This window comes from Aethalodelphis obliquidens, unplaced genomic scaffold (assembly GCF_003676395.1).
Source record: "Aethalodelphis obliquidens isolate GAN/ISIS:26980383/991018 unplaced genomic scaffold, ASM367639v1 scaffold113, whole genome shotgun sequence".
In the NCBI taxonomy this organism is placed as follows: domain Eukaryota; kingdom Metazoa; phylum Chordata; class Mammalia; order Artiodactyla; family Delphinidae; genus Aethalodelphis; species Aethalodelphis obliquidens.
In genome coordinates this window covers 913,148-939,412 of record NW_020838057.1, presented here as the reverse complement: position 1 = coordinate 939,412, position 26,265 = coordinate 913,148, and the positions used below count along the sequence as shown (strand labels likewise).

Sequence of the window (26,265 nt, the reverse complement as noted above, 5' to 3'; positions counted from 1 at the left end):
CGTGCCACGGAGCGGCTGGGCCCGTGAGCCATGGCCGCTGAGCCTGCACATCTGGAGCCTGTGCTCCACAGCAGAAGAGGCCACAACAGTGAGAAGCCCGCATACCACACACACAAAAAAACAACAACAACTAAAACTACAACTACCATATGACACAGCAATCCCACTACTGGGCATATACCCTGAGAAAACCATAATTCAAAAAGAGTCATGTACCCCAATGTTCATTGTAGCACTATTTACAATAGCCAGGACATGTAAACAATCTAAGTGTCCACTGACACTTTATCCATGAATGGATAAAGAAGATGTGGCACACACACACACACACACACACACACACACACACAATGGAATATTACTCAGCCATAACAAGGAATGAAAGTGGGTCATTTGTACAGATGTGGATGGACCTAGAGTCTGTCATACAGAGTGAAATCAGAAAGAGAAAAACAAATATTGTATATCAATGCATGTATGTGCAATCTAAAAAAATGGTACAGATGAACATAATTCTAGGGCACAAATAGAGACGCAGACATAGACAATGGGTGTGTGAACACAGAAGGGGAAGGGGACGGTGGGATGAACTGGGAGAGATTAGGTTTGACATGAATACACTACCATGTGTAAAACAGATAGCTGTAGGAACCAGCGGTATAGCACAGGGTATAGCACAGGGTATAGCACAGGGAGCTCAGCTTGGTGCTCTGTGATGGCCTATATGAGCGGGACCTAGGAGGGAGGGAGGGAGGGAGGGGATATATGTATACATAGAGCTGACTCACTTGTACAGCAGAAACACATTGTAAACTAATTATACTCCAATTAAAAAAAAAAAAGATAAAGGAGCAGATTCAGAGCCCTTCCCTTAATAATCAAAGAACTGGGGTTATTAAAAAAAAAAAAAAATTCAAATCAGCATGGGATTTCTACCATCAAACTCCCAAAACCTGAAAAAGCCATACGTTACTTTAGAGTAACATCTTTGAATAACTATTTACACAATAGTTTCGTTAGGGAACTGGTGACAAAAACCACCTGCCTTGGCCAGGCCCGCTTGCCTGAGCTGTCTCACAACAGGAGGTTTTGATAAGGAACAAGGTGCGGCAGCAGAAAGCTAACCCGAAAACTAACGGGGAGGGGCCAAAAGAGGGAGGAGTCGACCAACCTCCCAGAGCCCTTCTCACTGGATCCATCTTGGCTGAGAGATGTGTGAGCCACCAGGAAGGACCCTAAGTCAGACTATGGATGGGCCAAGCGAGATGACTGGCCAGAGACAACCTGGAAGCTAACCCCGTCACCATAAAACCTGAGACTGTGAGCCACGTGGCAAAGCAGTTCTTCCTGGGCTCCCTCACGCTGCCGCTCTCTGCCCGGGCGTCACTTCCCAATAAAGTCTCTTGCTTTGTCAGCACGTGTGTCTCCTCGGACAATTCACTTCCTAGTGTAAGACAAGAGCCCACTCTTCGGCCTTGGAAGGGTTCCCCTTTCCTCGACAGTTTCTTTTGTGTCCTACAACTACTATAAGTTATTTCAATTATTATTCAATAGTGGATGCAAAATTCCCAACAGAATAACTGACATAGTTTATAAGACTATAAACATAAAAAGAAAAATTTATTAAATACACGATTGAATGTCCTGGAGGGAACTTAGAGCTCAGAGGCCGTATTTGGGAAAACGGTGTTTGCCTTACCCACCACACAAACAGAACTTAGAGACAGGGTTTTCACTGCTAACCAGCACAAAGGGACAAAATGTTGAGAAACAAAGACGCAAGTGAAGAAATGTTTTCATCAGCCAACAGCTTGGGTTTACAACTAGGGCCATCTAAAAGGACAAAATAGATGTGAATAAGTAAAAAAGCCAAACATGCTCACCAGGATCAGGATGGTGCATGTGGTTCTGGCTTCATAGGAAGGTCCAGAAGAAGGTCTATTGCTGAGAATGTATTGGACTTACTGCTTGTATCTGTAAAGAACAAAGACAATAGAGTCATTAGCCCAGACCGCAAGGCTCAAACACATTACATCAATATCACAGATACAGACGATATCTCCTCTCAATCTATCTGGAATATCCCAGGAAGATATGCATATGTTTCCCCCCGCCCCCATACTTCTGTTTCTGCTCCTCGCTACTCTCACAGGAATGTTAATATATACCAGGAGTTTCAGGATACAGTCGAGGAAATAGGAGAAGCCAATGTACTCAGTGGATGGAGCTAAGAATTTGATCCCCAAAGAGGTACTGGGACAAAGGTTAATGGCCTAGAAACTACTCAGGAAGCAAGTCATGCTGGGGGAAAGCTCCATGCCCTTTCTGTGTAAATAGAAGACATGTTGACTTCCAGCATCATTCAATCCAAAACATGCCATTGGTAGATGATCCCTTTAGAGAAAGAACCAACTTGCTAGCAAAGACCAAGTGACTCACAGAGGTCTCAACCCATGCCCCAATTTGAGTTACAAAGCTATAAAGAGTGAGGAATTTCCAAGGATCCCAACCCAGTCTGAATGAAGATAATATGCAAAGTAATGTTAGTAGAAACTACTCCATCAATTTAGAAAGTATGTTAGAGACTGATTTTATTTGAATCTACCAGAAAACTGATTTGCTCACATAGCAAATTGTTTTAATTTAACAACAAGAGCAAGTCTTTTGTAATAACAAAGCTATTTAGTATCGATTGTTTTATAATAAAAAAGATTAATCAACGTAGTATCTATCAATGGGAGACTGAATAAATCATGCTGCATCCTCATAATCAGAGAAGCCCCAGAGTTCTTTTAAATTGGACAATGCCCCTGGTCACACAGAAACCAATGAGTTCAACACCAAATGCCTTAAAGTGGTCTACTTGCCCCCAAACACATGCCTCTAATTCAGCCTCTAGAACCTGTAAGCCTCATTACATACAGTACTCTATGGAAAGATTATCAATGCTATGGAAGAGAATCCTGATAAAGAAATCATCATGGAAGTTGGGAAGGTTTACACCATTGAAGATGCTATTGTTGCTATAGAAAAAGCTGTGAAAGCCATAAAGCTTGAAACAATAAATTCATACTGGAGAAAACTGTGTCCAGATGACTTCACAGGATTTAAAACAATGCCAATTGGTCTTCCCTGGTCGCGCAGTGGTTAAGAATCTGCCTGCCAATGCAGGGGACACAGGTTCGAGCCCTGGTCCAGGAAGATCCCACATGCCGCAAAGCAACTAAGTCTGGGCGCCACAACTACTGAGCCCACGTGCTGCAACAACTGAAGCCCATGTGTCTAGAGCCCGTGCTCTGCAACGAGAAGACACCACAATGAGAAGCCCGCGCACTGCAACGAAGAGTAACCCCCACTCGCTGCAACTAGAGAAAGCCCACATGCAGCAATGAAAACCCAACACAGCCAAAAATAAAATAAATAAAATAAATAAGTTAAAATAAATAAATAAATAAAACAAAGCCAATCAAGGAAATCATGAAAGAGATTGTGGATCTGACCAAAAACAGGGTGTGAAGGTGAAGGGTTTCAAGATGTGGATCTTGGAGAAATTCAAGAGCTAACTGAACACCACACCAGAGGAATTCACGAAGACGACCTGATGGAGACGAGTGCTTCTGAACCAGTGCCAGACGACGAGGAAGATGATGTAGAAGCATCAGGGCCTGAAAATAAATTGACATTAGACAATCTAGCAGAAGGGTTCTGACTATTCAAGACTGCTTTTGACTTCTTTTACAACATGGACCCTTGTATGATACGGGCACTGAAACTAAGGCAGACAGTGGAAGAAGGATTGGTACCATACAGAAACATTTTTAAAGAAATGAAAAAGTAAAGAAGTTGGACAGAAATTATGTATTTCTGTGAAGTTCGACCAAGCGTGCCTGCCTCTCCGGCCTCCCCTTCCATCTCCTCCACCTCTATCACCTCTGCCACCCTGAGACGGCAAGACCGAGCCCTACTCTTCCTCCCCCTCCTCAGCCTACTCAACATGAAGACACCAAGGATGAAGACCTTTATGATGATCCACTTCCACTTAGTGAACAGTAAATAATCATCATGACTTACAGTTAATAAACTTATCTGTTGTGTATGTGTGTGTGTCTTTGTGTGAAAATCTAATAACTGTATGGTAAGAACTGTATGAGAACTTTTGCGTCATCATCATCATTGCCTAAGTATTCATCATGTAGAACACTGTGTTCAAGACTTGTATTGAGGTATCCCCTGGCGGTCCAGGGGTTAGGACTCCACGCTTCCACTGCAGGGGGCATGGGTTCGATCCCTGGTCAGGGAACTAAGATCCCACATGATGCGTGGGGCAGCCAAAAAAAAAAAAAAAAAAGACTTGTATTGAAGTGGATAGCCCATCCTTACATAGGAATAAGGTGAGTGATATTTAATATAAAATTAATAATGTGTTAGTTTTTTACTGTTTTATAACTTTGCTTTCAAAGAATTATATTATTATATAGTATCTCTCTCCTTTTCTCTTAATTGGAGAAACTGCATATCAACCTGTCATCACAGGTAACTCGTATGAATAGAATTGTAATACTGTATGCCATAAAAATGTTATGATCATTCATTCATTAGTGTATAGGCTAGGCTATCATGAAGCAATCATACTGCTGCTTTATTATTAACACATGAATTATTATACCTATAAATATGAATTTCTTTTTCACATTATCTTATTTTTTAATTAAGGTAGAGCTGATTTACAATAAGCTTCAGGTGTACAACATAGTGATTCACCCTTTTTAAAGGTTTTACTCCATTTACAGTTATAAAATATTGCCTATATTCCTTATGTACAATATATCTTTGTAGCCTATTTTATACGAAGTAGTTTGTACGTCTAAATCCCCTGCTTCTATCTTGCCCCTCCCCTTCGCTCTCCTCGCTATTAAACACTAGTTTGTACTCTATATCTGTGAGTCTTTTAAACATATTTTTAGTGATTTAATTTTTGGCTGCATCAAGTCCTAGTTGTGGCTTGAGACCTCAGCAGTTGCGGCACGTGGGCTAAAGTGCTCAGTAGTTGCAATGAGCGGGTTTAGTTGCCCCGTGGCATGTGGGATCTTAGTTCCCCAACCAGGGATCAAACTTGAGTCCCCTGCATTGGAAGCCAGGTTCTTAACCACTGGACCACCAGAGAAGTCCCTGTTTCTTTTTTGTTATCTTCACCAGTTTGTCTTCTTTTTTAGATTCCACATATAAGTGATATCATACAGTATTTACCTTTCTCTTTGAATTATTTCACTAAGCATAATACACTCCAAGTCCATTCATGTTGTTGCATATGCAAAACTCCATTCTTTTTAGGGCTGAGTAGTATTCTATTCTATTAAATATATACACATAATATATATAATACATATATCAAAGATATATACATTTATATATCCCACATCTTCTTTATCTACTCATTTTTGATGGATGCTGAGGTTGCTTCTATATCTTGGCTACTGTAAATAATGCTGCTATGAACACTGGGGTACATGTATCTTTTCAAATTAGTGGGGTTTTTTTTTAAACACATCAACCTGAGACACTTTATTAATTAATTAATTTATTTTTGCTGTGTTGGGTCTTCGTTTCTGTGCGAGGGCTTTCTCTAGTTGTGGCAAGCGGGAGCCACTCTTCATCGCGGTGCGCGGGCCTCTCACTATCGCGGCCTCTCGTTGCGGAGCACAGGCTCCAGATGCGCAGGCTCAGTACTTGTGGCTCACGGGCCTAGTCGCTCCGCGGCATGCGGGATCCTCCCAGACCAGGGCTAGAACCTGTGTCCCCTGCATTAGCAGGCAGGCTCTCAACCACTAGCGCCACCAGGGAAGCCCAGTGGGGTTTTGTTTGTTTGTTTGGATAAATAGCCAGGGGTGGCATTGCTGGATCATATGGTAGTTCTAGTTTTAGTTATTTTGAGGAACCTCCATATTCTTTTCCACAGTGGCTGCACCAATTTACACTCCCGCTAACAGCATAGGAGGGTTCTCTTTTCTCCACATCCTTGCTATTTGTGGTTTTTTTTTTTTTTTTTGGCTGCATTGGGTTTTCTTGCTGCATATGAACTTTCTCTAATTGCAGCGAGCTGGGGCTACTCTTCGTTGAGGTGTGCGGGCTTCTCATTGGTGGCTTCTCTTTGTTGTGTAGCACAGGCTCTAGGCGCTCGGGCTTCAGTAGTTGTGGTACATGGGCTCCATAGTTGTGGCTCACGGGCTCTAGAGCGCAGGCTCAGTAGTTGTGGTGCACGGCTTAGCTGCTCCGCAGCATGTGGGATCTTCCCAGACCAGGGCTGGAAGCTGTGTCCCCTGCACTGGCAGGCAGATTCTTAACCACTGCGCCACCAGGGAAATCCTGTGGTCTTTTTGGTGATAGCCATTCTGACAGGTGTGAAGGGATATCTCATTGTGGTTTTGATTTGCATTTCTCTGATTATTAACAATGTTGAGCATCTTTTCACATGCCTGTTGGCCATCCATAAATACAGTACAATACTGTAAATGTATTTTCTTTTCCTTATGATTTTCTCAACAGCATTTTCTTTTCTCTACACTTAAGTATAAAATACATATAACATAGAAAATATGTGTTGGTCAAGAATAGGCTATTAGTAATTACGTTTTGGGGGAATCAAAAGTTACACTCAAATTTTTGACTGTGTAGGGGGTCGACACCCCTAACCCCCACAGTTTAAGGGTCAACTGCATCTACAATGGATTAAAGAATAAATTTGTAAAAATCCTTTACGTTTACTACTACTAAAAAAAAAACCCCTCAGTTTGGAGAATGGCAAAAGATCAAATCATCACACTGAGAAAGGAGAGATAAAAAGAATCCAGTTTTTTTTTGTTTTTTGTTTTTTTTTTTTGTGGTACGTGGGCCTCTCACTGTTGTGGCCTCTCCCATTGCGGAGCACAGGCTCCGGACGCGCAGGCCCAGTGGCCATGGCTCATGGCTCCGCGACATGTGGGATCTTCCCGGACCAGGGCATGAACCCGTGTCCCCTGCATTGGCAGGCGGACTCTCAACCACTGCGCCACCAGGGAAGCCCGAATCCAGATATTTTTGCATATTTTTTTTCTATCTGCACTTCTCCTCCAATACCTTTCTTGTCTGTAAAAAACATGTTCCACCTAATACAGGAAAAGGGAGGGTAGAACCATGACCTACATTGATGGTACAGGCAATAATTATCAACGGCTGCTAAAGCTCTTAGATTACAGAGTGACTCAGGTGCAGTTGACACACTGACTACATTGATCATAATCCTACAAAAGAGAAAGATGAATAATTCTGAATCTGATCTCATCTCTAAAATAACTACCTTTTTGCAGGAAATATTAAGCATGGGAGGTCACATTAAAAGACATCATGAGAATACAGTAAGCCAAATCAGAGTATCAGAAAATTCTACATGGATTATGATCTCTTTCAAACAAAAAAAATTAATGTATAAAAGGGAGTTATTGGGCTTCCCTGGTAGTGCAGTGGTTAAGAATCCGCCTGCCAATTCAGGGGACGTGGGTTCGAGCCCTGGTCTGGGAAGGTCCCACATGCCGTGGAGCAACTAAGCCCGTGTGCCACAACTACTGAGCCTGCGATCTAGAGCCCACGAACCACAACTACTGAGCCCATGTGCCACAACTACTGAAGCCCGCGCACCTAGAGCCTGTGCTCTGCAACAAGAGAAGCCACCTTAATGAGAGGCCTGCACAGAGCAACAAAGAATATCCCCTGCTTGCCTCAACTAAAAAGAAAGCCTGCGCACAGCAACGAAGACCCAACGCAGCCAAAAATAAATAAATAAATAATTTTAAAAAGGGATTTATCCATAGAAGATTATAAAATCAAGAGATATAAAATATAATAACAGATAAGAAATGATTTCATGTTTCTTTAAACGAACCTGTCAAAATATAAACATTCAGGAATATTTGAATACTGTTTGGTACTGGATAATATGGAAGAATTATTGTTTATAGTTACATATGATAAAATACTACAATTAAGTTAAACAAAAAAAGTCCTTGTCTATTAGATACATGTACTTAAGGGTTTTTTTTCTTTTTTGGGGGGCCACACCACATGTTTTGCGGGATCTTATCTCCCTGACCAGGGATTGAACCCACACCCTCCGCAGAGAAAGTGTGGGGTCCTAACCATTGGACTGCCAGGGAATTCCCTTACTTAAGTATTTAGGGATGTAGTGATACGACTTCTGGAGTTTGTCTTAGCATAAACAGTTGCTGGAGGGAGATGGAGCAGGATTATAGACGAAATGATTTCAGCCGTGAGTCCATTTGTAGCTGTTTGATTAGTTCTTGTGGGTTTTTTTCCTATTACCCTCCTCACTTTTCTAGGATTTTTTAATATTCTGTACTATTATTTAAAAATTTTTTATATTAATAATTAGTCATAAAAAAATAAAATAATTAGTCATGTTGAGTCTGTTTTCCATTTGCTCTGTTATCCATTTATTCTGGAGTATAACATATCTCAAAACCTCTCATGTTCAGATAATATCACATTGGATTATAATAATATTATTCTTTCTCATCATTTTTCCTTAGCAAAATTAAAAATACTGAATCCCTTCAACCTCAGGAGAGGCTGACCTTAGACAGCCATGCTGGCAGAGGTGTAAAGTAGGGAAGAGAAGACCCAACTCTGTGGGTTATTTCACAGTTCTCACCAAGTTTTCACTTCTATTACCACCAGGTCATCAAACTCAGACTGTTATTGAACCCTCCTACACTGTTGGTGGGAAAGTATTGAGTTGGCCAAAAAGTTCTTTAGGGTTTTTCTGTAAAACCGGAATGAAATTTTTGGCCAACCCAATAGAATGGTACAGCCACTATGGAGAACAGTATGGAGGTTCCTTAAAAAACTAAAAATAGAGTTATCATATGATCCAGCAATTCCACTCCTGGGCATATATTTGAAGCAAAGCATGGTTTGAAAGGATACATGCACCCCAATGTTCATTGCAGCACTGTTTACAACAGCCAAGACATGGAAGCAACCTAAATGCCCATTGATAGAGGAATGGATAAAGAAGATGTGGTACATATATACAATAGAATACTACTCAGCCATTAAAAAGAATGAAACAATGCCATTTCAGAACGCAGATGGACCTTGAGATTACCATACTAAGTGAAGTTAGTCAGAGAGAGAAAGACAAATATCATAGGATATCACTCATGTGCAGAATCTAAGAAAAAAAAAAGATACAAATGAACTTACTTACAAAATAGAAAACAGACTCACCTATTAAGAAAACTAACTTATGGTTACTAAAGGGGAAAGGTGGCCAGGGTGGTGGTGGTGGTGGTGATAAACTGGGTGTTTGGGATTGACATATACATACTACTATATTTAAAATAGATAACCAACAAGGATCTACTATATAGCACAGAGAACTCTGCTCAATATTCTGTAACAACCTAAATGGGAAAAGAATTTGAAAAAGAATAGATACATGTATATGTATAACTGAATCACTTTGCTGTATACCTGAAACTAACACAACATTGTTAATCAACTATATTCTAATATAAAATAATTTTTTAAAAAAATTCAGACATCAAAAATAACAACTTTTAATAGAGTTTCAATTAAAACACCTTGCAGGCAAATATATATCTATTATTAGGAGAAGCTTACGGACTTCCAATATACCAAAACTGTCTCAATATCTGATATCATTCATGGATAAATATGCAGTATGGCACCTCATGTACAACTTTTTTTCCTTCCAAAATTACAGGTTTTCAAAAAGTATTATCATGGTTAAATATTAGAAGCATGTGCAAATTGTTCTGAAATAAGACATAATGCTGGGTACCACCAAATATGACATGCCTGAAAAGATCAGGTGAAAATGACAGGTGAGGTCTGAGTAGTGAGAGAAGGAATCTGTGCAAAAGGTCTGGCTCTGTTTAAGGCCAATCTGAGGAGTTTTTCCCCTAAATATTATTCAGTTTTCATTTTGGAAAACCTTGCAAAATTATAGCCTGGAAGGGAGAGGAAAAGAAAAAACCACTTAAGTAAAAACTGCCAGAGTCTTAGAAATGAATATGAAGAAGGGGGTCAAACCCATATTCGCTGCCTCAATAAATATGTGTTAAGCACCTAAATTATGTCACATTATTCTCAGTAGGTGAGCTATGTCAGGAAATTAGACTCATAATTAGAGAACCAAGATAGCTAAGAAAGGTGGACATTTGATAATAATTAAAATAAACAGGGACTTCCATGGTGGTGCAGTGGGTAAGACTCCATACTCCCAATGCAGGGGGCTCGGGTTTGATCCCTGGTTGGGGAACTAGATCCTGCCTGCACGTGCAACTAAGAATCTGCATGCCACAACTAAGAAGTCTGCATGCCTCAACAAAGATCCTGTATGCCGCAACTAAGACCCAGCACAGCCAAACTAAATTAAATAAAATATATTTTTAAAAAAGTACTTTAAAAAAATAAAATATACAATATGTAATAAGATAAAGGTACCTTAGGAGAAAAAAGGAGCCCAATTAGTGGAAGAGATGCAATATTAAATGTTAGTAAGGGAAGATCTCATTGACAGTTGGATATTTCAGACAACACTTGAAGAGGTGAAGGAATAATCCATGTGAATATTTTGAGCATATGATCCAAGCAAAAGAAACAGCCAGGGTCATGTCGTGTCCCAGGCAAACTCAGGTGCCCATGTACATGAAACCAGTTGAGTGAGGCAGAAAGTTTAAGAGATGAGGTCAGTGGGAAATCCCTGGTTGTTCAGTGGGTAGGACTCCACACTTCCACTTCAGGGGGCCTGGATTCAATCCCTGGTCAGGGAACTGAGATCCCGCAAGCAGTGCGGTACAGCCAAAACAACAAGAACAACAAAAACAAATAAACAAACAAAACAGAGAGAGAGGTCAGAAAGGAACATGAAGCTCCAAAGGGTCCTGGTAAGGATTTTGAATTTTCTCTTAGGAAAATGGTAGTCATTACAGAATTTTGACCAAAAGACTGACATTTTCTATCTCATCCGCTGAAAGGCCATGTTGCCTGGTAAGCTGAGAAAAGACTGCAGAAGAATAAGGGTGGGAGCATAGAGACTACTATTGAAGAAATCCAGGTAAGAAAGGATGTTAGTTCTGACCAGGCTGGTAGCAGAAGTGGTTATGGAAAGTAGTCAAACTCTGGATAAATTTTGAGAGCAGAGCCAATAGGATTTCTTATGACTGCATATGGAGTGTCATAAAAAGAATGCATCAAGGATGATATCTAGATTTTTGGCCTGCCTCAGCAAATGGAAGAACGGAATTGGCACCAACTGAGATAGGGAAAGCTATGAACAGGAAGGATTGGAAAAAAGCTCAGGATAAATTTTTTTTTAACATGTTGAGTTCGTGATGTCTACTAGAATCCCAAGAAAAGGTCTATTATACAGATAACTGTGGAGTTTCAAAGTAAGGTATGTTATGGACATGTACACTTGCAAGTTTGGGGCTTATAGTGCTATTTACAGTCATGACACTGTATGAAATCACAATAGAATGTGAGTGAAGATTGAGAATTTAGACATGACTGAGCTCTTGGGCAGTCCCATATTAAAGGGATGGGAGAAAAAGAGGACCCAACAAATTCAAATTAAGAATAAAAATGTCAATTGTGGCAAAAGCTTCTGAGAGGACATTTAAACAAAATCTTAGAAGTTACCATTGGACGTAGGAGTTTGTTAATGACGATGCAGCTGTGAGGCAATAAACCAAACCTGAGTGAGTACAGCTACATAGCTGAGGTAATTGGAAGAGAGAAAAAAAATGCTCTTTAAAAGTTCAGTTGTAAAAGGTGAAAGAGACAGTAGAACAGGAAATGTACTGGATCACTAAGAGAGAAAAAACGATTTTTATTTTTTTAAATTATTCATTCATTCATTCATTTGGTTGTGCTGGGTCTTAGTTGCAGCAGGCGGGCTCCCCAGTTGTGACATGTGAACTCTTATTTGCGGCATGCATGTGGGTGAATTATTTCACTTCCATTATTAAGAATTAATTGCTCAATGTTAATTCTGAAATTTTATTTTGAGGTTTAATTTTCTGCTTTTACTCAACTTTTTTTTAAAAGTTAGCATCTGAGCATTGCATTAGCTGAGCAAATCTATGGGATCTAGCTCCCTGGCCAGGGATTGAACCTGGGCCCCTGCACTGGGAGCAGAGTCTTAACCACTGTGCCACCAGTGAAGTCCCAGAAAAAACTATTTTTAAAAGGTATAAGTGTTTATAATGTTAGTTTAAAAAGAGACTGAGAGAGAGAGCAGTAATAAACAGGTCACCAGTCATGAGATTTGATAAAGAACAAGTCCACAGAGAAGTTAAGACATGGGGGCATCGTCCCTAGCTGGCATTAGAGTTAAATGATTTGTTTTAGGTTAGGAGGCAGAAAGTGTTTTCAAATGGTGATTTCTTTTTTCTTTCTGAGGGTGGCAGGGGCAGAATATCAAGATAGAGGGGAGTAATACTGGGGAACTTAATGAACTAACAATTAAGATGTACTGGTCTTGCCAAAAGTTTAATAAACATGTTGAGCCAAGAACTGCAATCTGGAGAGGAAAATAACAGGAGATGGAAAAATGCTGCTGGTCCAGGGGACAACATATGTGCACAGGAGTTCAAGTGAAATCTGTGAGCAGGGTTTGGGAAGTTTTAAATGACAGATCTATAATGACTGAGCTCTTTTCCCTGAAAGTACTGAAATATTTATAATTATTAAGACAGTTCAGGGGAAGATGTCCTAGATTTTCCAAATGTTCCCCAACTAAGTGAAGGTGGTAAGGCTAAAAAGGAAATCTCCATATGGAGTCTTTTTAGTCAATGGGAACACTGAAATCTTAGAACAGTGATGGTCGAACCCAGGACCTGACATCTCTAAAGAGCAGAGAATGTGTCTGAGACCCGAGATGGTGATTCTGAAAGTCTACTCTCTTTAAGCCAGCATATGCTCCAGGCAGTAAGTGAAACTGTGCCAACAGTCACTGGGGTAGGATGCAATTCTACTCCCCTAATTGGTGGTTGTGGTATAAGGAGAGTTTCAGTTAGAAATATAAATAGGAATTATGACATCTGCTGCAAACAGCTTATGATATACCATGGAGATGATACTGCATCCATCTAAAATTGAAGTGTGGTTGTGTATAAAGAAAAAAGAAAGATCCCCCAAAGCCCTAGCATTATGGATGTCAAATCAAACTATTGTAAATTTGAGAAGACTACTTCTGTTTCACAAAACGTATTCTCCTTAAAATTGTTTAAAAACCCACTCCTGGACATATATCTGGAGAAAACCATAATTCGAGAAGATACATGCAGGGGAGTTCCCTGGCGGCCTAGTTGTTAGGATTCCTGCTGTGGCAAGGGTTCAATTCCTGGTGGGGGAAGTGAGATCACGAAAGCCGAGGAAGGCAGGAAGAAAGGAAGGAAGGGAGGGAGGGAGGAAGGAAGAAAAGATACATGTATGCATGCACCCCAATGTTCACTGCAGCACTGTTTACAATAGCCAAGACATGGAAGCAACCTAAATGTCCACAACAGAGGAATGGATACAGAAAGAAAAAAAAAAAAAAAAAAGAAAATGTGGTAAATATATAATGGAATATTACTCAGCCATAAAAAAGAACAAAATAATGCCATTTACAGCAACATGGATGGACCCAGAGATTATCATACTAAGTGAAGTCAGACAGAGAAAGACAAATATCATACAATATCACTGAAATGTGGAATCTAAAAAGATGATACAAATGAACTTATTTACAAAACAGAAACAGACTTTGAAAACAAACTTACGGTTACCAAAGGGGAAAGGTGGGGGCAGGGGGAGAGGGATAAATTAGGAGTTTGGGATTAACATATACACACTACTATATTTAAAATAAATAACCAACAAGGACCTATTATATAGCACAGGGAACTCTACTCAATATTCTATAATAATCTATATGGGAAAAGAATCTGAAAAAGAATGGATACATGTGTATGTATAACTCAGCCACTTCGCTGTACACCTGAAATTAACACAACATTGTTAATCAACTATACCCCAATATAAAATAAAAATTAAAGGGACTTCCCTGGTGGCACAGTGGTTAAGACTACATGCTCCCAATGCAGGGGGTCTGGGTTCGATCCCTGGTCAGGGAACTAGGTCCCACATGCATGCTGCAACTAAGAGTTTGCATGCCACAACTAAGGAGCCCACATGCTGCAGCTAAGAAGCCCATGGCTGCAACTAAGGAGCCCCTGAGTTGCAACTAGGGAGCCCGCCTGCCACAACTAAGGAGCCCACATACCGCAATTAAGGAGCTGGTGAGCCACAACTAAGGAGGCTGCCTGCCATGACTAAGACCCAGCACAACCAAATAAATATTAAAAATAAAATAAAAAATTTTAAATTGTTTTAAAAAAGAGAAAACTGGTCCAAAATGGAGTCACTTGAACTGAACTTCACTCACCAAACCAAGACTTAACACCTAACTTAATTACAGTTTCAGCCTCCCCTAGAAACCGAATCTTAAATCAGTCAATCTGGAATTAACCTGGTCAGCACTAGTGAGGTAATCTGCCTGATAGACCCCTGCCTGCTGTCGCCTAAAGAAAGATAACCTTACCACAAACAATAAGCTCTTTTATAGTATAACTTTCTCATAGCTCTTCAGAGTTCCTTTCTATTCGTTAGATGGGATGCTGCCCAATTCATGAATTACTGAATTAAGCAAATAAGATCTTTAAAATTTACTTGGCTGAATTCTGTTTTTTAACAAAACCAAATGGGACTACTTTGATGTTACCTAAGCAAACACCAGAGAGATTTATAATTTCAGATCTCTCTGCCTGAATTTCTTTGTTCTCAAATAGCCACATGGCTTGCTGCACAATCCTTTCAAGTTACCGGCCTAATGTCTTCATTAGAGTCCTTTCATGACAACCCTATTTAAAATAATAATAATAACTCTCTGACCTTTGTCTTAATTTCCTGTAGTACATACTGCAAAATGTACTCTTTCTAATGTACAATTCAGCATCTTTTGAGAGCATATATAATCATAAATACATCACTAAAATATACAGAACTTGGGAATTCCCTGGTGGTCCAATGGTTAGGACTCAGCTCTTTCATGGTTGTGGCCCAGGTTCAATCCCTGGTTGGGGAACTAAGATCCTGCAAGCTGCAGCCAAAAAAATAAAAAGCAACAAGGGAAAAGCAACAAATAACATACAAGGGAATCCACATAAGGTTATCAGCTGATTTTCCAGCAGAAACTCTGCAGGCCGGAAAAGGGAAAAACCTACAACCAAGAATATTCTACCCAGCAAGGCTCTCGTTCAGATTCAACGGAGAAGTCAAAAGCTTTACACACAAGCAAAAGCTAAGAGAATTCAGCACCACCAAACACAGTTTTACAACAAATGCTAAAGGAACTTCTCTAGAAGAAAAGGCCAGGACTAGAAACAAGAAAATTACAAATGGGAAAGCTCACCGGTAAAGGTAAACATACAGTCAAAATAGGAAATCATCCACACACAAATATGATATCAAAACCAGCAATCATGAGAAGCAGAAAGTACAAATGCAGGATATTGGAAATGCATTTGACATTAAGAGACCAGCAACTTAAAACTATATATATATATATATATAGACTGCTATATCAAAACCTCATGGTAACAGCAAAACAAACTTCCATGTACAAAATAAGTCACAGGGATGTAGTGTACAGAGTAGGGAACATAGTCAATAATACTGTAATAACTTTGAATGGTGACAGCAACAAGAATTATCATGGTCATCATTTTGTAATGTACAAAAATATCTAATTACTATGCTGTACAACTGAAACTAATAGAAGTCAATTATATAATACTTCAGGGAAAAAATCCCACTTGGATTCATCTCTGAATCCTCTGTTTCACTCTCTCACTATTAGAAAACTGAATGTTTATGTCCCCCAAAATTCATAGTTGACACAAAACCTCCCAATCTCATGGTATTAGGAGCTGGAGCCTTTGAGAGGAAATTAGGATTAGATGAGGTCATGAAGGCAGGCCCCACGTGAATGGAATTAGCACCCTTATAAATGTCACAAGAGAGCTTGCTCCTCTCTCTGTTCTCCACCATGTAAGGACACAGTGAGAAGATGGTGTCTATGAACAAGGAAGCAGGCCCTCATCTGAACCTGACCATGCAGGCATCCTGATCTTGGACTTCTAGCCTCCAAAACTGTGTGAAATAAACTCCTGGTGTTTATATGTCATCTAGCTTACGGTATTTTGTTATAGCAACCCAAGAAGAACAAGACACTTTCCTTCCACATTAAGAAATCTAGTTAATCCTTAATAAAAACACATTCAGAATCCAGCCACTTCTAAGCTACCACTCTGTTCCATGAACCCTCAAGTGGCCTAATATAATAGCCTCCACCCTGATTTTCCTTCTTCTTCCCTCAGTCTCACAATCTGTTCTCCACTATGCAGCCATATGCAGCCTGTTAAGACCTAGGTAAGGGAATTCCCTGGTGGCGCAGTGGTTAAGAATCCCCCTGCCAATGCAGGGGACATGGGTTCGAGCCCTGGTCCGGGAAGATCCCACATGCTGCGGAGCAACTAAACCCCGTGAGCCACAACTACTGAGCCTGCGCTCTAGAGCCCACGAGCCACAACTACTGAGCCCACGTGCCTAGACCCCATGCTCCGCAACAAAGAGAAGCCACCGCAATGAGAAGCCTGCACACCACAATGAAGAGTAACCACCGCTCGCCACATCCAGAGAAAGCCCACACGTAACAACGAAGACCCAATGCAGCTAAAAATAAATAAATGAATAAATTTATTTTTAAAAAACCTAGGTAAGATCATTCCCCTCCTCTGATCCAAACTTCCTGTCACCTCCAGAATACTCAACTTCTTTTATTTTTTTTTAAATTAATTAATTAATTAATTTGTTTTTGGCTGTGTTGGGTCTTCGTTTCTGTGCGAGGGCTTTCTCCAGTTACGGCGAGCGGGGGCCACTCTTCATCGCGGTGCGCGGGCCTCTCACTGTTGCGGCCTCTTCTGTTGCAGAGCACAGGCTCCAGACGCGCAGGCTCAGTAGGTTGTGGCTCACAGGCCTAGTTGCTCCGCGGCATGTGGGATCTTCCCAGACCAGGGCTCGAATCCATGTCCCCTGCATTGGCAGGCAGATTCCCAACCACTGCTCCACCAGGGAAGCCCGATACTCAACTTCTTAGGCAGCCATTCCAGTCCTGAATCTTGTCTTCCTGCTCCTTCTTCCCACCTGATGGAAAGGAGATCTTAATGATCTCAACTCAGCTCTACCTCTAAACATTTTTACATCCTGGTATTGAGATAACCTTCCCACATCCGTCTACATTCGGTGCCAGAAATGTTAATACCTCCTTATAATCCTTCGTAGACTCGGGAGCCTGAGCTTGGGTCCTTAACGAATACCACGACACCACAATACAGAGAATATATGGGTGGGGGTAGGGATCAGTAAGGGACTGGGACACTCTACACGTACCGGTATAGGTCCCATAAGCGCTTCTACAGCCATGTTTTAAGAGACAGATTACAGATGAATGAATATAACCATGTCAGGTTTCAGTGGGTTCAGGCCCCTGTGTGCCCACGCCTGGCCCTTGAGCCTGGTGAACTAGGGCTGGATACCTAACCTCCGTGCCTCAGTGTCTCACCTTACTAGCTCTGTGTGCTTGAACGAAGATCCAACCTCCTGGTGCCCTAATACTTCATCCTCCTCCTTCAGTCTGTTCCTCCGTTGAACAGCCTTTGGGAAACTTTTAAAATCCTAATGTAGTCTGTAACCCCCTTGGTTTAAAATTTTCCGCAGCGCTCAGAGTTCTGAGAATATAGGCAGAGGCCTCAGCCTGCTATTCCAGGCGCGACTCCGCCTCAAACTTTGTTTCTCGCCAGGCACAATGGAGCCCAGGTTTTCCGAATCCTCACGGCTCAATCGCAACTCCAAGCCTTTGTACATGCCGGTTCCTGTGCCTGTAACCCTCTCCCATATCTAATCACACCCCCGATAGTAAAATTAAACAGGAAAGCTGAGGTGTTGACCACTGTCAGAAACAGGAGTCCATATACTAGCGCCTCACCGTCCTGGACACCGGGGCCTGGGCTGCAGGGACGAGAGCATTTGGAGCTTTAGTGTCTGGTGGTGTGAGGGCCCGAGGACGAGGGTTTACCTGAGGCGGGTCCCTCCGAGCGGCCGCAGCCATCCAGGCCTGTGGGCGGAGCGGGGCCAGGAGCGGGCCGGCGGTTCTTAAACCGGCCCTGGTGCGGATCATCTCGGGCGGCGCCGCGGCCGAGCCTCAGACTCGCCTTTGTGCAGCGGGAACAACGACTGCCCCGTCGCTTTCTCGGTCCTGTCCCGTCAGCTCCACTAAACGCTCCAGAACTTCTGTCCGTATGAACACACCCGAGCAGCCAAAATGACCGCCCGGAGGAGGACGCCGGAAGTCCCGGCCCACGCTAGGCAACCCTTACGGAAACGCCTCTGTTCTGAGCCTTCATTGGCTCAACAAGGCGGCTGGTCGACGCAGAGCATTCTGGGTACTGTAGTTCATACACTTGGGGTAACCCGCGCGTGGACTACTGACAATCTTAGACCCCTGAGGGGCTCTGGGAAATGGAGTCAGCGGACCAAAGGACTTAGAAGGCGCTTGTCCTTTTTTTTAAAAAAATAAATTTATTTATTTATTTTTATTTTTGGCTGCTTTGGGTCTTCCTTTGGGTGTGCGGGCTTTTCATTGTGGTGGCTTCTCTTGCTGCCGAGCACGGGCTCTAGAGTGCAGGTTCAATAGTTGTGGTGCATGGGCTTAGTAGCTCCGCAGCATGTGGGATCTTCCCAGACCAGGGATCAATCCCATGGTCCCTGCATTGGCAGGTGGATTCTTAACCACTGTGCCACCAGGGAAGACCCAGGGACTTGTCCATTCTTAAGGGGTAGATCTCAGGGTTTCTGGGGGATGTTGTGTTGCCTGCAGACGTTCAGCCAAGGTTGATGTATTAGTTCAGACCCTGTGAACTTCATCATGCTCCCTGAGACTAAACATATTGTTACAGAAGCTCCCACAGGACAGAGATCCAAATGCACATATCATTCCTAGTCATTCAGACACAAAATGTGTCCACTGGTAGCAGAAGCTAATAAACATTTCATGGGGGATGGGCAAAATAGGGGTATGGGATTAAGAGACACAAACTGCTATTGCTACCAAACCAAATTTCGGCTGTTCACCTGATGCATAGCAAAGCCAATCCATTGACACTCGGTTGTGGTGAAGGAAAGTACAGGGCTTATTGCAGGCACCAGCAAGGAGAACAGGCAGCTCATGCTCAAGAGACCTGAACTCCCCAATGGCTTTCAAAGAAGGGTTTTTAAAGACAGTGTGAGGAGGGAGGGTGGCAGGATGTGTGATCAGCTTGTGCACAATTCTCTGGTTAATAATGAGGTAATGGTGATATTTTCGGAATCTCAATTATCAGTTTTCTGGCTCCAACTGGTCTGGAGTCTATGTGCTGGTTGTCAGCACGCAGTTAACTTCTTCCACCTGGTGGTGGTTTTAGTTTCTGCAAAACAATTCAAGGATATGGCTCAAGATATTATCTATAGCCCTTGAGGAGGAACTAAAGGTCCTTGGCTTTGTTTTATGGCTAAACTATTATTATTTTGTCTTGCTTGACTGCTTTCCTTTGTTTCTGCATTTTCTCACTTCTCTCATTTTGCTTTTTGGAATTCGGGAAAGGCCTAGGAGGCTAAAACTTTTCTATTAACAAGAGTCAGGTCGGGAATTCCTTGGCAGTCAAGGGATTAGGACTCCACGCTCTCACTGCTGAGGACCCAGGTCCAATCCTTGGTCGGGGGAAATAAGATCCCACAAGCTGTGCAGCAAGACTGGAGGAGGGGTGGGGGGAAAGTCAGGAGACATGGGGATTGGGGGTGTCTGTCCCAGGGAAGGCCCAACAGGGTCCTTCTCAGTTTCACTATGTATAAAATAGATAAGCAACAAGGATACATTGTATAGCACAGGGAAGTATAGCCACTGTTTTTAATAACTTTAAATGGAGTATAATCTATAAATATATATATTTTTTTAATTTTAATTATTTATATTTGGCTGCATTGGGTCTTTGTTGCTGCGTGAAGGCTTCCTCTAGTTGCGGAGAGTGGGGGCTACTCTTCATTGCGGTGCGCTGGCTTCTCATTGCAGTGGCTTCTCTTATTACAGAGCACGGGTTCTAGGCGCATGGGCTTCATTAGTTATGGCTCGCGGGCTCTAACGTGCAGGCTCAGTAGTTGTTGCACCCGAGCTTAGTTGCTCCACGGCATGTGGGATCTTCCCGGACCAGGTCTTGAACCCACGTCCCCTGCATTGGCAGGCGGATTCTTAACCACTGCGCCCCAGGGAAGTCCCTATAAAAATATTGAATCACTATGTTGTACACCTGGAACTAACTAATATTTTAAAACAATTATACTTCAATAAAAATAAATTAATAATGAAAAATAAACATTACCATGTGGGAATTAAATCTATACACTATGAAGTGTTAGACTCAGTTTTAACAGTCTCTGTATGTTTGGTCAAGGAGAAGAGAAAAAACACTCCAGATGGTCCATGACAGGAAAGACAGTATAGGGATGCTGGGCTACTCAAAGCAGGAGTAAACAGGTGGATCTCTGTAGTCACTTCAGAAAATACTTCTAACAGCATAGTAAATTATTGTGCCCAATTTAGTAAGCAATATTTTTATCCATTTAGTAAATTTTTGGATAGCTTGATAGTTAACTTCTTTTTGGGAATCTGACATCAATCTCAAAAATAGAACAATGAAAGATATGCTGTATTGATATGGGACAATGGGTGCGGTGTTCACAGGTAGAGCATGTATGAAAAAGATGTTCTGAACCCCAAAATGAACGGGGTAACTTAAACCATGATCTCATATCATTGTTGGGAAGTGGTTATCATTTCCCCTGTGATTACAGAGACTGTTCTGCATGAGGAATTGATATTATCTGGGAAAAAGTTATAAAATTCAAATTATAGAAAGCTATTAATGACTATGTAGTGATTCAGAGATTGTGTCAGAAACGTCTCAAAGAAAGTATCAGTGTATGGTAAAAAGGTGAAAATCTTAGAGAAGTTTTAGCAGTGATGTCTGAGAAGAGGTACAATTAAGCTGAACATGTGACTAGAACAATCTCTCTGAACACTGTCTCCAAAATGTGATTCCTCTTCATGCTTGAAGTCATTATGCAATATAAGCGTTCAGGAAAAGTTAAAGGGGACATTGAGAGTACATGGAATTGCAAAAATACACAGGGAAGCTGAAGCCAAAGTGTCTTGTTTAGTCACTGTTCTGGCAAATGATCAATGAGTAAATATTTGGTTTCAAGAACTTATTGTAGATGCGTGGGAGACATTGGGATACAAAAGCGACAAAGACTCCTGCCCTTCTAGGGGTTATATTATATTCAGGAGGACACAGGAATCATGAAAGCAGAAATGTTAAGTCATATAGTATGTTCAGTGTAGGAGGCATAATGGAAAGAACATAAGATAAATGTACTTAGAGGTAGAGTGTGGTATGCAGATTACAGAGCTGAGTAATCACTGCGCAAAAACGTGAAGGAGATGAGGAAGAACTATATGGGAATTTTGGGAATAAATTCTAGCCAGAATAAGCACGTGGCTAGATAGCTTTGGTGGGTGGAGCCTCACAGGGCTCCTTGGCAGTGGAGGGCCTGGCTAGGACTTTAGCCAAGTTGGCCATTAGCCAGACTTGCTCACTGCAAAGACACTCAGGGGATGTGTGAGAAAACTTGGCTCCGCCTGTGGGCGTCTGCAGACTTCCTCTCTGGTGGATTCAGTCCTGGAACCAGGAAGCGTAATTTTTCAACAAGCCCTGGTTTTCAAGTCTGATCCCTGGACCTTCACCATGAAACGCTCATTTTCATTTCAAAACCCAACCTAGTGCAGCAGACATTTTGTGGGTCAGTCTCTAGAATCTGTGTTTTAATAATCTTCCGGGTGATTCTGATACATTTTCAAGAATATTCCATTGCACCATTGAAGTTTCTGTGGACAAGGTCACTGTGTTTCTTGCAATAACAGAAGTCCCCCTGAATCGCTATGCTGTACATCTGGAACTAATGTAATGTAAAGCTACTTTCTCATTTTACACCCAATACTTTCTGATACTTCCTTCTCTCAAAACCTTATAGACCTAAAACTACCTCCTTTTTAAGACTGCCTTGCATTTTTTCTTCTGCATGTACCATGGCTGGCCAGCTGCTGTGAGCTCATGGCTCATGGCTACTCTCGCTCCTCAGTCCCTGTATGGGCCCTTCTCCAAGGCCAAAGAAAATTCTTCAGAGGTGACCAGAGTCCTCAAGTGCCAGTCCAATCCCAATGATGTTCCCTATGGGCAGAAAAACCAGACCAAGTAGTGATGGCCTGAAGGTCTAGAGGCTGATAATTATGTCCCAGGAGTCAGGTCCAGCTGAGGTTACAAATGTGGAGTCCAAGAGGCCACCCCCTGACCAGAGGGCAGGCCCCTGAGATGGCATGGACACGTGTGCAAGAGAGGGGCTAGCATTGCTTAGGTGCCACAGGTGGGGAATCAGCTTCTGGAGTAGGAGGAAGTGGGGCCTCAGCTTTTGAGCCAGAGGTGAGGACATTGCCTCTGGAGGGGGAAGCTGGGATGCAGTGACTGGTGGCACCTGTCCATACCTGACCTCTGATTCAAGAACAAGGGTCTCTGCCCCTGGGAGGTCCGGTCTGAGGTTTCAGAACACCTCTGCCTGGGTAGGGCCCCCTGAAAAGATGCAGCCACGGAATTTCCAGCTGCCTCTGCAGCCCTGGGCTCTGAGCTCTGGTCCCTCCACCTCTGCTTTCTGGGCTCCATTTCCCCGTGCAGGTTTAGAAAGTGCCCTGGCAGGAGGATGGGAGGATGCGACCTCACCCACTGTGCCATCCTTCCCTCAAGCTCACAGCCCCGTGCTTTGTGCCATCCCACTCCTCAAAGCAGGAACTCCGCGTATTTTGCCACTTTTATAGTCGTTTATGGTAGGAGTGTGAGTCAGTCTGTTACTGTATCACAACCAGAACCTACAACACACTTGAAAAAACCCAAAGTGGTTCTGAGGGTTTCAAAAACTAAAACTCAGTGTAGGACTTTATTAAACACTTTTACAAATTGGAGTTAGGTTTTGGATTCTAACAGACGCATCATAAAATATACATCTCCAAACCCAATTTCCTTATCATTATGTAATAATAAGCTTACAGTTATGAGAGATTTCCCAAGTGACACTGATCAGGACGCTAGTCATATCCTCTGAAGGTGAACGTTTTTAATTTTCATTTTGTTGCTAATGTAGAACCCACTGACAGATAGTGTAAGAAGAAACACGTGCAAGGATTGCAAAGAACAGAGAATGGAGAGTTAGAAGCACTATGAGCTGTGTTCATTCCTATACTGAAGTATTGAGTGTGTTCAGATCAAAGAGTGAAGGAAATTGCTTTATTTTCTTCAGATGTCTTTTACATCTATTAAGATATAGAATCATAAAACAATTTTGAAGAATGAATCACTACCAAAGATGATATTCAGTCTCTGCAGTAATGAGTTTTGACATTGATTTTTTAATTCGCATATATTTAAGTGACCACAAGTTTCTCACTGTAAATACCATGTAAAGTTGTGGGAACAGGAGAGGATAAGGCCCCTCACAGATCACTGCACTATAATAGGCATAAAAAAAGTTCACATAATATTTATGCTTTTGAAAAATGTGGTAAGGGAACAACAGATAATTTTGAGGATCTTAAATTAGGACAGATTTCAAAGTCAACATTTATTGGTGAAAAGAATAAAAAGACTCAACATTTCAAGGTAATGGCACCACATTCAAGAGACCATCTAATGAGTCACTGAGCGATTACTAAAAATTTTGAGTCTGTAAATAATAGGAAACCGTCAAATTAAAATATTGAAAAAAAATCCATGCAGCGTCTTAATTTACTACAGGAATATAAACTAATGTTGAAAAGAAAAACTCATTCTGGGAGGTAATGTTACTATGATGCTTTATTAGTGGTAATAAATATAACTTATTTCAGCAAAATTTATCATTAATAACAAGCACATCACCTAAATATTCTAGATTGAAATAATATTTAGACAAGTTATGTGCTTCATATCTGCACACATTAAAAAGCATTTTACATGATTAAACATAAAAAGATTAAAACAATTTTCCAATCAATTTGAAGTAAAGCAGACACCACAGAACTGCAGAATTACACATTTAGCCACAGGTAAGACTATTTTTCAATTACCAAGTATTGTTTATAAGTTAGTCATAATAAAAAACAAATGATTATTAAATATGGACAATAAAGACTACATGAAAATGTAGGTCTTTGAAAGTTGCTCTTAGGTGCTAATGGCTGTAAAATTTTGCTAAAAATTACTTATATTTCATTAAAAATATTCATTTAGTACTTAAAACTAAAGTTAAATGGTTAAAAAATACAATCTTTAAAAAATAATTTATTTTAATTGAATTTTTTAACGAATCTTATCATTTCTCCTACATAAATAAACACTCAAGTGACCCATTATGTCTCCTCTGAAAAATTTCTCACCTTTCACCCACTACAACTACTACTGTAGTTCTCAGTACTGAGCATTTGGCCAGGTAGCAGTTTCAAAAATAAAGAAAATGGGTTACATGGGGACACACACAATTCTTGAATTTGCTTCAGTTCTTCCAGTCTTCAAAAGCCTCTACTGCCGATGCAAGGGACACGGGTTCGTGCCCCAGTCTGGGAAGATCCCACATGCCGCGGAGCGGCTGGGCCTGTGAGCCATGGCCTCTGAGCCTGCGCGTCCGGAGCCTGTGCTCCGCAACGAGAGAGGCCACAACAGTGAGAGGCCCGCGTACCGCAAAAAAAAAAAAAGCCTCCAGAAGCCCGCATATCCCTAGGACTTTTTCCTCTGTATTTGAAAGGAACTTCATCCAACTAATATGCTTAGAAAATTCAAATAGGTGTTTCCCCTGTGGCGGTGTCACAGTGGTTAAGAATCCACCTGCCAATGCAGGGGACACAGGTTCGAGCCCTGGTCCTGGAAGATCCCACATGCCGCGGAGCCACTAAGCCTGTGTGTCACAACTACTGAGCCTGCGCTCTAGAGCCCGCGAGCCACAACTACTGAAGGCCGCTCCCTAGAGCCCCTGCTCGCCGCAACTAGAAAAAGCCCACATGCAGCAACAAAGACCCAATGCACACCCAAATTTTAAAAAATAAATTTTAATAAAAAGAAAATGCAAATAAATCTTTTGGGGATCAGCTTAAAGTTCAAATTAGCAGTGAGTTTTGTAACGGTAAATACAAATTTATAAAAGAAAAATAAATCCGCTGAGGCTAAAAAGGAGAGTTTCATCACCGCATCTACTTTCTCTTAGGGCATTTACTTGAAAATACTTGTTTTTTCTTCCTTTGCCCATTATTATATAAGAAAATATTTTTAAAGGCTATATATGCCTTTTGTCAGTTTTACAATCTGGGAATCTTTTTCTCCAGGACCTGAGAGACAGCTCTTTGAAATTCAACCATCACGGAAGACAGTACCCTTATGTTTCTGTTTTTGTGGAAGAGTAGGAGCCTAACTTCAGCAGGTGCCTGGGTCTAATTTATAAAACTACCTCCTGTCATAAAGGTAAAAGAAATTTATATTTCTTTTAGATAAAGACACTTAGCAGATGCCAGTGGCCACCCCAATTACATGGTAAATTTATCATGAACTATATGAAAACTGGTACTGTCAAAAATCCTCTAACTTGAGAACTAGTTCTCATTTATCTCAAAAACACCTATGTAACGGATTATATTGCCTGGCTATATAAAAGGGTGAGATTTCTTACTTACTTCATAGTCTCCTTACTAGATTGCCTGTAATGCACATCACATTTTGCTTTAATGCTTATTCAACAGAAAAAAATGTTTTCTTTCTCTTCTACTTATGTGCAGAGGTTTTCTGGGTTAACAGGACATTTTATTTATAATTATGTTTCCACAACACTTCCAAACTTAGAACTCCAAAACACTGAAAATTTCCTAAATGGTATTATCAGGAAATCCCTGAACTTCATTAGTAAATAACACACACATTTTAG

At 41.3% G+C, this 26,265-nt stretch overlaps 1 protein-coding gene across 1 annotated transcript in view; it reads right to left on the bottom strand.

Moving 5' to 3' along the window:
* The window catches only part of LOC113615260 (zinc finger protein 211-like), a 29,271-nt gene extending 10,762 nt beyond the window's left edge, over nucleotides 1-18,509 (bottom strand). The window contains exons 1-2 of the mRNA XM_027097486.1: nucleotides 18,260-18,509; nucleotides 1,884-1,974 (exon numbers count right to left, since the gene is read on the bottom strand). The gene's annotated coding sequence lies outside the window, so the exon portion shown is untranslated. The remainder of the gene's footprint in view (nucleotides 1-1,883; nucleotides 1,975-18,259) is intronic.
* Between the last annotated feature and the right edge of the window lie 7,756 nt (nucleotides 18,510-26,265).